This window comes from Eretmochelys imbricata, chromosome 1, assembly GCF_965152235.1.
Source record: "Eretmochelys imbricata isolate rEreImb1 chromosome 1, rEreImb1.hap1, whole genome shotgun sequence".
NCBI classification, from domain to species: Eukaryota; Metazoa; Chordata; order Testudines; family Cheloniidae; genus Eretmochelys; species Eretmochelys imbricata.
The window spans coordinates 114,633,261-114,644,990 of NC_135572.1; the positions used below are offsets into that span (position 1 = coordinate 114,633,261).

General features: G+C 43.0%; 1 pseudogene; it reads right to left on the bottom strand.

The window, feature by feature from the left end:
• Window positions 1-2,080: 2,080 nt before the first annotated feature.
• LOC144258941 (sulfotransferase 1C1-like) lies at window positions 2,081-10,595 on the bottom strand (annotated as a pseudogene).
• Between the last annotated feature and the right edge of the window lie 1,135 nt (window positions 10,596-11,730).

The following is an 11,730-nucleotide window of genomic DNA, read 5'->3' on the forward strand; positions in this document are numbered from 1 at the left end:
AAAAGAATTGGTGCAAATTAAGTTTACAGAGACAAAGGATAGTTTAGTGATTTGGGCACTAGCTGGGAGTTGGGAGACTGGAGTTTAATTCTCTACTCTGCCGTGGACAGACTGTGTGACTTAAACAAGTCTGTGCCTCAGTTCCCCACCCATAAAATGGAGGTAGTAGTACTGCCCTATCTCACCCTGGTGCTGTGAATATACATTGAAGACTGGGAGGTGCTCATATCTATGACTCCTATTACCATAGTAATATCTACACATATGTCCACACTGCAGCTGGGAACAAGCCTCCGGGCCCAGGTAGCTAGACTTGCACCAGCATGCTAAAAATAGCTGTGTGGACGGTGTAGCACCAGCAGAGGCTTGGGCTAGTGAGCAGAGTTCAAGCTTGGTGGCTAGTCTGAACCTTTTCTGGTGCTGCAATGTCCACACAGCTATTTTTAGTGTGCTAGAGTGAGTCTGTCTACGTGCGCTGCAGGCCTTGCTCCCAGCTGCAGTGTAGACATACATTAAGTTCTGAAGGTTCTTTTTGTCATATAAAGTTCTTTATCAGATCTACTCCGCAGGACTCTATAGGGCAGATGTTGAAGTGCTAGTTTTGGAGTTATTTGCCTCTGAAATAGAAACATCAGAGTGTTCTCATGGCCTGGTAGAATTTATGAGGTTCCTCACATATGACAAGCCTTTGAACAGGATATGAATGACTTTGTGAAAGCTATATACCTTGTGTCCATGTGCTCTCCCTCGTTCACTCACACAATTCATTTTGCACAAATGTATGCTTCGCACCCCCTACCCCATAGAAGTACCAGAGGCAGTGTAGTCTTGTGAAGCGAGGAGAGAATTGGGAACAAAATTGCTCTTGAATTCTACTCCCATCTGTTCCCTACAATATGGTCTTTGTAGTACAGGTACTTTTCAAATCACATAATATCTTTCATTCAAAGCTCTCAAAGTGCTTTTACAACACAAATCATGCTTCACAACCACTTTGAGGGGTACATTTATTTCATTATCACCATTTTGTAAATGAGAAAATTGAGGCTCAGAAAGGTTATGTTTAATGACAAAATTGTCAAATGTGGGTGCCTAAAGTTCAGCATATCAGGCCCAGATCCTCAAAAGGTATTCAGGCCCCTAACTTCTGTTAAAAAAAATTTGTGGAAGTTATGAGCCTAAATACCTTCGAAGATCCAGGTCTAACTTCATATTTGGCACCTAGCTAAGCAGTCTGATTTTCAAAGGTGCTGAGACATCTCAGTATCCGACTGACTTCAAAGTATGGATTTAGGTGCCTAGCTTTAGTCACCAGCTGGTTTGTTTGAGGCCTGAGAACAGGTCATTCCTAGAGGTGGAATGAGTATAGTTTTCTGATTCATAGTCCCATAAACTAATTTGTTAGACCAAACTGCTTCCTATGCATGTAATTTAGGGCTAGATCTCATATAGCATGCAATAAGTGTGGGGGGAGAGGAGGGATAAGTAACTTCAAATTCTTGCATGACACCATTTCACCATCTGCAAAGTGTGGCTAATAGTACTTACTTACCACACTAGTGGAGTGTGAGGATGGATTATAGTTTGTCCAGCACACTGAAAACATACAAACAATAACAGCATTTTGCACTTCAGTAGTGCCTTCTATCTCAGGGTCTTTACTTGCTGCTGGGAATGGTTTTGAAAATATTGGATATTACCATCTAAAGTTTACAAATGCAAAAAAAGCAAATGAACAAGACCCCACAACCCTGCTCTTCAGAAGAATTTTATGAACACCAAGAATAAAAGTTAGGGATGAGGGGATAAATTCCATCAGGGAAATCATCCCAGCCACCTCTTTAATTGGGGGTGGGATTTTGAGGGACTCCTGCAAATTCTCTACAGTGCATTGCTGCTTGACCCTAGTTTAACTAAGATGTTTGTCTCAAAATTAGGTTTACAGAGAGGAAGGTGGCTAGTCTGAAATCAGTGGTGTGGGAAACTAGGGCATTGTAATTTTAGATGCACAGGTATTTTGTGAGGCTTTTATAGGGAAAAGTGCTAGTACATTATAGAGAATAATCCCTATGGCCCCTTCTCAGAGCTCCATGTGGAAGGTCAGAGAGGTTCTAGCCATCTTCTTCCTATAATCTTCATCAAATTTCTCATTCTGTGCCATTGTGAAGTGGTTCTTCCAGTCTCCAACAGTCCCTACAATACAGGAAAGCCAAAGAGATACTCAGTCACCATTAGGAAGAATTTTTCCACTTCATCCCAAGTCCTGAAATCCATTATCACTAACTCAAAAGATATTAACAGTTCAATGAAGGGCTAATTCAAAAACACAACAGGAAGGAAGATGAGGGAATACTAAAAACACAAAACAGCAGCACTGTAACAGGTTGACTCACTCCTTAAGGGCTGGGGCTGGCTCAGATCATACTACAGAATGAGCCATAGCTGGGAGAGATCAGGGTGACTGTCCTATAAAGTGCAAAAGGAGGCTGCAATCAATGAGGAAGCTTAGGAAAATGAGAGACACTGTAGGAAGCATGAAGGACTTCTGCAGGGAAGACCTTGAGACTAAGGGAATTGGAAACTTCTGTGGAGAAACCCAGACAGAATTTGGGCCTAGAAGTTCACGGGCCTGTAGGCCAGTGAGCTAAGCTCCAGCTAGAAAGAGCTGGGAGGATGGACTGAGAACAGACTAGGACAGAAGAGCTCTCACTGAGATAAGACGCCAGAGCAAAGCATGGACTGTTGTGTGCGGATGGACTTTATTTTGGAACCCTGAGGATTGTTCAGAACTGTTTTTGTTATTAAGCCAGCCCCAGGTGTGTGTGCGGAGGGGGGGAGGGAAAGGTGTTTCTTCTCCATGTGAAAACCTGTATACAGTTCTTAAGGGTCCTGCAAGAGGGAGATTAAAGGGGCAGGGCAGCTGCAAAGCATTCCCTTGCCACAAGAGGGTACTCCGTAAATAGCCACACTGCTACAAGCACCTTTTCTCATGAATGGTGAGATTGAGTGGTCCATTACTGCAGGAGGCTGAAAAGTGTAGTTTGCCATGGGGTTGTCCTTCATTATTTCAAATGTGGTGTGGTGGATGATCTTATCTAGAACCGCATTCTCCAAGTCCTTCTCCAGGAACTGTAACACCTTTTGGATTTCACGCTTTGGATCCTGTGGAAGGAGTGAAATTGGATAAGAAACCGACCCAGGAAGAGGAAACAAATCCGATAGGGAAAAGTTGTGAGGAAGTTTTAAATGTTGAAATCATACCTATGACTGGGGTAGGGGTGGAATCAGATCAGCTGGAGACCCAGCTGTTGTTAGCAGAACATTGCTGTGGGGAGCTCATACCTGCTGGAATCTTGAATGGCAATAACAGAGCACTATGAACCCTGACTCACCCCCTCACCTCCTTTAGGTCTTCATAGAAGAGGTAGAGAATACAGTTGTTCTCTTTTGCTTCCCACCATCCTTTTATGTGATCATACTAGCAACCCCAAAGCACTGAAAGAGAAGAGAGTAAGCAGTAGTCAGCAAGTAGCAATGTCTGATCTATTCGGATATCTTAGTTACTTATATAGCCCCCATAAGTGGAGTATCTGAGCACTTAATCTGTAGTGTATTTATCCTCACAATGCCCCAGAGAAATAAGGGTATTTTATAGATGGGGAGTTGGCATGGGGGTGGTCCTTTACATTGACAAGAGGGAAAAAACAAACAAACAAAAAAAAAAACAGAAAACCAGCAGCATCTAATCTGAGTCTGGATCTACAGACTTGGGTTTAAGGCTCACATTACAGTGCTAAAAATAGCCATGTAGATGTTCCTGCTTGGGCTCTGAAACCCAGTGTGCGTGTGTGGCGTGTAGACAAACACTGAGGCACAGAGAGACTGAGGACTTCTCTACACAGCAAGTTACAGCACAGCAAGCCAGGGTGTTGCTCTACAGTGTGCCAGCTTGCCCCATGGTAATGTCCTTTGTGGGCACCGCTTGTAGCAAACTAGGCTTTAATCTGGGTGTGCTGTAGCAATGTCACGTTTACATAGGTTGTTACTGTGTGACAAGTTGGTGTGGTGTAGATTCACACTTTGGCTTGCTGTGCAGTGACTTCATAGGATATCAGGGTTGGAAGGGACCTCAGAAGATCATCTAGTCCAACCCCCTGCTCAAAGCAGGACCAATCCTCCAATTTTTGCCCCAGATCCCTAACTGGCCCCCTCAAGGATTGAACTCCCAACCCTGGGTTTAGCAGGCCAATGCTCAAACCACTGAGCTATCCCTGCCCCCTTGGCCAAGGTTACACGTTAAGTCTGCATTGGAAACATTTTTCAGAGCCCCAGACTATCCTTCCTCTCCAGCTGATTGCTGAGCAATATGCCTTTAACCTCCAAATATATGGAAAAAAATTAAACTTTAAAACAAGGAATTTTTGGGTATTAGGGACCCTGGAGGGGAAGGGGAAGTCCTTGGAGTGAGAAAGTGGAGAAAGGAAGGGTTTCTTGGTAAAAGACACCAGAATGGAATAGAGTTCCTGTTTAAATGTTTGGAGTAGATTTCCCTACAGTACATTATCAGTGTTGGTTCAGAACAATGGATGGGGGCTGAATATAAATAGCATAAATTAAAAAAAAAAACACCAAAAGGCACAGGATGTTGCACAATTGGTTCCATTCACCTTGTCCAGCCATGAATTTCTCCAGAAACTCCTCCCAGGTTCCTGGCTCAGGCATGTTTTAATTCATTCTGTGAAAATGGGAGTATGGCACCAGGGTGTCTTTTGCATTTCTTGCCACATAGGATTATCTGGATTGGTTGTGGAAGCAAGTGAGAGAAAGAAATGAAATATGTATATTTAACATTATAGATGTAGACATGTACAGAGGGTTCTGAGTGTCCTGTTTTGTGATAATCTTTTGAGAGAACCCACAAAAGTCATAAAAATTTTCTGCTTGGGAGCTGCTATTTCCTGAAACCAAATCTGTGATTGAATGAAGTTCCTTCACTTTCACACACAAGCGATATATTACAGGGAAGATCATAGAATCATAGAATATCAGGGTTGGAAGGGACCTCAGGAGGTCATCTAGTCCAACCTCCTGCTCAAAAGCAGGACCCATCCCCAATTAGATCATCCCAGCCAAGGCTTTGTCAAGATGGGCCTCTAGATTTCAGGAGGAGTCTGGAAACCAGCCTTCATCCTATTTAATTTGTTCATTTCCAAATAAAGTAGTCTTGAGCCCCCTTCCCCTCCTTACCTTACACTTTTGCTCCCAGAAGGATGGAGGCACCAGTTGTACAGGGAGACGAGTTTTCAATGCTCGTGGGGAGGACATCGCTTCAGCTAGTTCCAAGACTGCAAAAAGTTTTGTAGTAATTCTCCAGTGTCCTTGTATCTATATTCCTTTTTGTCTTTGTCACCATCATGTGTGGGATTTTGACTCAGACTTTCCAGGGAAATGCCAGTTTGTATCAGTTTATACATGTGCAACTCTACCTCATTGCAACTCTCCATGAAAAACATGGTATAACAACTTGTATCAACCATCCGTGTCCTTGAGACTTTGCCTGCATTCTTGAGGAGGAATGCTGAAGGTTGATTCATATACAGATTCATTTTTTCTAGCTTTTTTGGGATACGGTCTAAATCCCTCTAGGGCAGTGCTGAATATTGACTCGTCTACTTGGATGGACCTTATCCCATTTCAGCACTCAGTGAATATTCATTTTACTTTACTTATAGAAGATTATTTCTTTTTAGGACAAGAGAGCCATAGATAGGGTGACCAGATTGTCAAAGTGAAAAAACTAGGACATCTGTCATGGAACGGGAGGCAGTGAGGGTTTTTTTATTTAAATGAGGATTCAGGACGTGTGCATGAGACAGACAAGATGGAACAAGGAACCTTTTTTTTTTTTTAAACTTCTCTCATCTAAGTAACCATGTTCTCCTGTCTCACCGTTCTGTCCCCTTTAAGAGTAAGATGAGTATGTTAGAGAAAGTATGGTGAAAGAAAACAGTATTTACCTTTACTATTTTCTTCCAGTCCCAACTCAATGACAGTATTTTTGATCCTATTCCTCCAGAGTAGCATTTCTAACAAAAATTCTTCCATTTGTCTCGTCACTATACTGTCCTCCTCCTGGGTTTTCTGGTTTTAGATTAGTTTCTATACTTTTGTCATGGTCTTCCCTCCCCACCCCCGCCGCCACTTCCTCTTGCTTGGTCCTTCCTCTTTTGTCTCCCCAAGAAACAGGTGCCCCTTTTGTCCCTCTATGCCCTGACACAGTCAGGTGTGGAGGACGTGAGACATACAGCAGCTATCCACAGTCAGAGAGAATTTCTTTGACTATATGCTAGGTCGGGTTGGCTTGAGGACTCACACTCACTGGCAGGCCTCATTGAAGAGCTCCTGCTCATAGACCTGAATAATCATAATCACCTGTGTTGAAATCTCTCCAGATAGCATAACAAATGGAATGGAGATTTTCTTGGAAAACTGTCATCTACAATGGATACTTTTTTTTAGTGGATAAGATTTTCCATTATTTAGAAAGCAAAATTTTGATTTCATAACTTTGGACAAAATTGAGTCCTGTTTGTGTTACATTTACCATTTGTATCAGAGCTGAAAGGTCCAGGAAGAACCCACTCAATGAAAGGGTGTTGCAGATAAGTGGTGGCACGTTTACATTTCTCAATGTCTCCATCATGTTGGATCATATCCACAATCTCCTGTATCCATGTTGTACCTGAAAAACATTAGAATTTTACATATTTCCCCAATGCAGTGCAGAGAGACTTTTCTAAGAGAAATGGAAGCTTGTTAAAAATACTGGCTGAATGGTGACCACATTCAAGGAAGACTGGAGAAGTCACAAGGCCATTGCTACAAGAGGACAATAGGCATGGGGGTTAGAAAGTGAACGAGGGAGAAAATGCAATGGAAGGAAGAGAAGTTGAAACTTTTAGTACCTCCTGAGTAAAAAGCCTCTGGGCTTGCATTTAGGACTCTGTTCTTGTGTGTGGTAGAAATTAATGAATAAAAGCATAGAGTTCAATTGGTTATGAATTGTAGGATTGTTTATTTGTAGAGCTGAGTTAAAGTCAATTTTCATCTCGTGGGAAATTCTGATATTTTTTGACAGTTTTTTTCATCCTGAACTAGGACAAAAATTGAAGAAACCCAAAGGTTTCAATAAATGAAAAATTCTGAAAGTTTTCAATTTGGAAATAACAAAAAATGTTCAACATTCCTGAACTGAAACATTTTGTTTTGAGTCGCTTTGAACTTAAACTGAATCTGTCTGAGTTGCTGGTGTGTCTCCTACGGGTTGTAGTTTGGGTGCTTCAGACACCGATTCTCCCCCATGGGCTGGGCTCCATGACTGGACTACAAATCCCATCATGCACTGTGATGGTTCATCCAGGGGAGACTGCATCCCCGGTGATGCATCATAATCTGGCCAAGGAGTCCAGCCTATAGTAGAGAGTGGGGGTAAGGGAAAGTGAACTACAACTTCCATAATGCACTGCAGCATTATGCAGACAGATGCAGTTTAGTGTTGCACTGATCCTAGACTAAACATTTCAATTATGTTCAACAAACTGAAATGTTCAGATTTAGGATGATCTCACATGAAATATTTTGTTTCAATTTTCCTTAAGGAAAATAAAAAAATTCAGAATAGAAATTTTCCCCACAGAAAATTTTGCAGCAACCATATTTGCTGTTAAAAACATTTTGACCACCTCTAATTATTTGAATGATTACCAAGCATTCAAGAATGTTCTTTAATCCCAAAGTTTTACATATTTTTGTTCATCCAAAATTGCACCTGAAGTTTGTAGTTCATTATTCCTTTATTTGAAAGGTGTAAATAATCTACCATATGATGTAAGTGGCCAACAACAGGACACAAAAAATAAATACTAGCTAGTGAAGACAGACTGAACAACCTGTAGGCTGAAGATGTTGGATCATATTAAAGTAGTTCTGTATTAAAATCACAAATGAGTTTGATTCCCCATAGTTTAGATTCCAGGGTATTACTAATTAAGAGGTCTCTTGGATTTTGGTACTGTTTCTCTCCCTCTATGTGTGAAACTTGCAAGCTGCTAATTGTGTTAGTACATTCTAAGACAGAGACTGTTCTCAAAGCAATTCACAGAGAGAGAGACTCAAAGCAATACTCTAACAACAGAAACAGCACCCAGAGACTCCCCGCCCTTTTGTTGTATTAACAATTGTGATTAAAATAGAGATAGAGGATGTATGTGGATGGATGCTTGGTGTAGATAATAACTGAATGATCAGGGAGGTGCCAGCCTAAGAATCCAGTGTCCATTGGCTGAAGAAGGCGTCAAGTGGAAATAACCAGAGGACCCCCAGAGGGCAGACTGGAATCCACCCAACAGCCTCAAGAATGGGAGAACCAAAGAACAAGATAACATCTGGCAGCACGGAGCCGTCAGGAATGTGCCATCTGCTGATTGATTCAGCAACAGCATGATGAAGCAATTCCCATAGACTGGCATAGGAAGAAATTCCGATAAAAATAGACTCTAGAAAGTGAGAACTTTGGGGTCTGATTCTGCAAACCAACTTCCAGGAGCATCAGATGAGCATCTGACAAGGCCCTGCTCCCTCCTCATGTCCAGGCCACCTGGCCAGTGGCTTGGCATGAGCAACTCTAAGGCTGGTAACAATGATGATAACCTTGCAGAACCTGTGTGTGTGTGTGTGTGTATGAATGAATGTGTGAATAAATGAGATTGAATGGAATGTTATAACTATAATTAACTGCTTACTATGATTCTTTCTGTATTCACAATAAATGTGGTATTTTGCCTTTCCCTTTAATAAGATCCTGCTGGTTTTTAATTTATTGGTACAACAAAGATTCATCCAAACCTCTTGGTAAATACTAATAATTAAGGCTATGTTTACACTTAAAACATTACAGTGTAGACCTACATCAGTAGCACTTCAGTGTAGACATTACAGCAGGAGTGGGCAAACTATGGCCTGGGGCCACATCCGGCCCTTCAGACGTTTTAATCTGGCCCTCAAGCTCCCACTGGGGAGCAGGGTTCAGGGCTTTCCCCTATCCAGAACTCCGGCCAGGGAACGGGATCATGGGCTTGCCTGGCTCTGCATGGCTCCCGGAAGCAGCAGCATGTCCCCCCCTCTGGCTCCTAGGGGCAGCCAGGGGGCTCCACACACTACCCATGCCCCAAGCGCTGCCTCTGCAGCTCCTATTGGCCGGGAACCACAGCCAATGGGAGGTGCAGGGGCAGCACCTGTGGATGGGGCAGCGTGCAGAGCTGCCTGGCCACCCCTCCGTGTAGAAGCTGGAGGGGGACATGCTGCTGTTTCCAGGAGCTGCTTGAGGTAAATGCCACCTGGAGCTTGCACCCCTGGCTCCCTCCTGTGCCCCAATCCCCAGCCCTGATCCCCCTCCCACCCTCCAAACCCCTCGGTCGCAGCCTGGAGCACCCTCCTGCACCCCCAACCCCTCATCCCCAGCCCCACCCAGAGCCTGCACCCCCAGCTGGAGCCACACTCCCCTCCCCCCACACCCCAATCTCCTGCCTCAGCCTGGAACCTCCTCCCGTACTCTAAACTCATTATTTCCGGCTCCAGCCCAGAGCCTGCACCCCCAGCTGGAGCCCTCACCCCCTTCCACACCCCAACCCCCAATTTCATGGGCATTCATGGCCCGCCATACAATTTCCATATCCAGATGTGGCCCTTAGGTCAAAAAGTTTGCCCACACCTGCACTATAGTGACGCAAAGGGTTCTTCCATCACTGTGGTTAATCCACCTCCCCAAGAGGCAGTAGCTTGGTCAAGGGAAGAATTCTTTGTTGACCTAGTGCTGTCAACACCAGGGGTTAGGATGGCAGAGCTACATCTCTGAAGGGTATCGTTTTTAAACAACCCTGAGAGACATAGCTATGCCAATGTAAGTTTTCAGCATAATCAGCCCTAACTGATAAACTTGCAGAAATCAGGAATGGTTCATAGCCGAGTAACTAACAAAACAAAAGATCCCTCCCCCACAAAACCCACAAGCCCTAAATTCATAATAGTTCAACCAATTCCCTTTGGTTCATTGTAAATTGAATGATGATTTTAACCAGGGTTTTGTTAAATTAATACAAATTGTGTGTCACTGACTATACATTTACACAAACTGAACTAAAGATTTAATCATATGATGCTAGACTATCTATTTGCATTTTGTAAGTGGTTGGTTATTTTTTTCTAAAAAGGAAGTAGAAGTCACTGGTGCTCCGATGAAAGGCCTATGCTAGTGATTACATACATCTCAAGTCGCAAGTCTTGATGAAAGTATTGCAAAGCATGAGTTTCAGTGCAGGCAGATAGTTCTGTCTCAACCCATTTCCACTCCCCTCTGTTCCCACACACCTGCTTTTGCATAGGTTGTGATGAGCAGATCATCAGGTCTGGCTCTGAAGTTCCAGATTTGATCCCATCTGTCACACACTTTTTTGAAGGAGAACTCCATCCACTTCATCTGTTTCAGAGCGTGTCACGGAGCACTCTAGGTTCAGATCTTTCATCTTATCCAGGGCCATTGTGTACTGCATGGAGAAGAAACAGGTTGCCAATAAACAGGTCTGCTCTAAAGAAGTATATGAATATACTATTCTAATCTCAGCCTGGGACTCAGTGCACTTAGTATGGTAAAAATGTCCACAGTTCTCTGACTCAGTTGCTTAAAGTTAGACATGCCTAAATGTGGCTTTAGATACAGTAAACTGTAGCCTGATTTTCAAAGGTGCTAAGCACCTTGCAGCTCCTACTGGCTTCAGAATGACAGCATCTTTGAAAATCATGCCATTTACTTAGTTACCCATGTTTGGGCATTTTAGCCTTTGCATACATTACTTAATGTAAATTAGTGACAGGCACAGGTAAATTACAAACTACGTAACAACTTGGAGCATTATCCTGAGAGGATTTGAACACCCACAGTTTCCACTGAAGTCAACTGAAGACACCTCACAGGACCAGGTCCTTCTTTACTAAAGAAAACAAATGGCAAAAGCTTAGTAATGTCAGTGCTCCTACTCCTGCTACTGAAAACTAAACCCCATTGGTCCTTTGTAATTGTTCCAGTTCTGGACTTCTATCTTCTGGAATACTGTTGCATTTTACAGCTCTCTCTATCACCTCCATCACCTTTTTCAGTGCTTTTTTGAGCAATGGTAACATATCTGGAAAATTCTGAGATAACTGAAGTTGAAACTGGCTCATTGTTCCTTCTTGTTGCACTCCTCCCACAGAACAGCATGATTATAAATAGTATGCCTGCTGCAATCCAATAGTCACAAAACAGACTGAAGAGGGGTTTTCTGGACTTTGTTTGTTCCTTCTGTCCTCCTGATTCTAGTTTCTTTGCTCTGTCTGGGAAGATGGCATTAGTAAAGGTGCAGGGCTTGGAACCACAAAACTGTGCAAGAAACGTGAAGCTGGAGAACTTGGATGCTTCCTGTCCCCGATGTTGCAGTTCCAGGATGAAGAGCGTCTGCTCTCTGCGGGCTGTTCTATTTCTAATCCTATCCACACCTTCTTTAATATAGGTGCTGTCAACAAAGAAATAGTGTAGGAAATTGGGCAGAGCTTAAAAAAGTCCCCTGCAAATGCAGGAATAAGAGGAGGAGACAGCATAGCAATAGTCAATGGCTAGAGAGTTTCTCTGCCTTGCAA